Here is a 2,165-nt window from a genome sequence, read left to right on the forward strand (position 1 = left end):
GAGAGAGGAGGAGGAGGAGGAGGAGGAGGAGGAAGAAGAAGAAGAAAGAAAAAGAGAAGAAAAGCAACCAGAAACAACTTGGGGTTCTACTCAGGTGGTTCACACCTATAATAAAGTAATACTGAACAGGCTGAGATCTGAAGATCATAGTTAAAAGCCAGCCTGGACAGATAAATCAGATTCTTTTTATTTATTTATTTATTTTTGTCAGTCTTGGGGCTTGAACTCTGGGCCTAGCGCTGTCCCTCAAGTCTTCAGCTCAAGGTGAGCACTCTACCGCTTGAGCTACAGCACCACTTCCAGTTTTCTAGTGGTTTATTGGAGGTAAGAGTCTCATGAAGTTTCCTGCCTGGGCTGGCTTTGAACCACGACCCTCAGATCTCAGCCTCCTGAGTAGGATTACAGGCGTGAGCCACCAGCGCCCAGCTCAGAGAGATTCTTAATACCAATGAACCAGCAAAAAAGCCAGAAATGAAAGGTGTGGCTTAAGTCGTGGAGTGCCAGCCTTGAAAGAAAAAGTTGAAGCTAGGCGCCAATGGCTCACGCCTATAATCCTAGCTACTCAGGAAGCTGAGATCTGAGGATCACAGTTCAAAGCCAACCCAGACAGGAAAGTCCCTGAGACTCTTATCTCCAATAAACCAATAAAAAACCGGAAGTGGTGCTGTGGCTCAAGTGATAGCTAATTGCTAGCCTTGAGCTGAAGAGCTAAGGGACAGTGCTCAGGCCCAGAGTTCAAGCCCCATGACCGACAAAAAAAAAAAAAAGGAAGAAAGAAGGAATTGAGCAAGAGCACTAAAAACCCTGAGTTCAACCCCTAATAACCAAACAAGAAAAAAAAAAATTAAACCAGCAACCTAGGTTGGAATGTGGCTTAGTGGTAGAGTGCTTGCATAGCATACATGAAACCCTGGGTTCCATTCCTTAGCACCACATAAACAAAAAAAGCCATTAGTGGCGCTGTGGCTCAAGTGGTAGAGTGCTAACCTTAAGCAAAGGAAGCTTACACGCAATGCCCAGGCCCTAAGTTCAAGCCCTGGGACTGGCCAAAAAAAAAAAAAGCAGCAACCTGGGAAGATAGCACCCAACCCAGAATGGAGGAGTAACCCCAAGTCCATAGATAAGGAAAGATGGAAGAATTAGAAGAAAGCAGAGCACTGGTGGCTCACACCTGTAATCCTAGCTACTCAGGAGGCTGAGATCTGAGGATCACAAAAGCCAGCCAAGACACTCTTATCTCCAATTAACCAGCAAAAAAAAAAGCCAGAAGTGACACGGTGGCTCAAGTGGTAGCAGAATAGCCCTGACCTGAAAAGCTCAGACAGTATACCCAGGCCCTGAGTTCAAGTTCCACTACTGACACCACAAAACAATAACAAACAGACTGGAAGGAGCTTAGCGTAGGAATCAGAAAAACCTGAATGAGGTTGAGGCTCTGCCACTCTCTGGCTGAACAACTTGTGCTTACACTGCTCCTCACATTAGATGAGGCTTTGGCAGGCTTTCTAAGATTTTCCGGGCAAGTATAGTACCCCTGTCTGTGTCCCATTCCTTCTCTTGGTACTAGATCTCTCTAGAAGCAAAAGTTTAGGGTTCACCAAACTATTGTGAATGAGCTTGATTCTAATCATTTGCTGGCAGGGGATATGGAATAAAATATCTCATTTGCAGTTGTTTATTTCCTGTTTATTTCCTGCCAGGCTACAGAGTGACAGGAAGGATTAAATAAGCAGAGAAAGCCAATGTCTGCCTTCTAATTAAGCTTCTTGTAGAATCTGAAGAATCTCCTAGAAATCTGGTGTTTAACACCCTTCATGGTGAGAGGCCAGAGTTGCACACATGGTAGGGGGGGGAGGTTTAGTGGGCGTTTCAAGGGTTGGAGTCTGACGTCACAGCTTGTCTGGGTGGAACGTGCATATACTTGCAAAGTTATGTTCCCGTCTAGTGTAATTGTAGGTGTTTTAATTCAGGCGTCACCCTTATTTTGCCTTCTCGGCATGGCTTTCCTCCTGCATTTTACTACCCTAAGTAGAAGTGGGTGGGATGCAGGGCAAGTAGCTGCAATGGTTGGTGCTGCTTTATGGCTCTCTGGCATCCCCTGAATCAGTTAACATGGCAGCCTTCCTGACAGCGAGCCCCACCCCACTACCTTGACTCTTTTCCTT

Source organism: Dipodomys ordii, unplaced genomic scaffold, assembly GCF_000151885.1.
Source record: "Dipodomys ordii isolate 6190 unplaced genomic scaffold, Dord_2.0 Scaffold43, whole genome shotgun sequence".
Lineage (NCBI taxonomy): Eukaryota > Metazoa > Chordata > Mammalia > Rodentia > Heteromyidae > Dipodomys > Dipodomys ordii.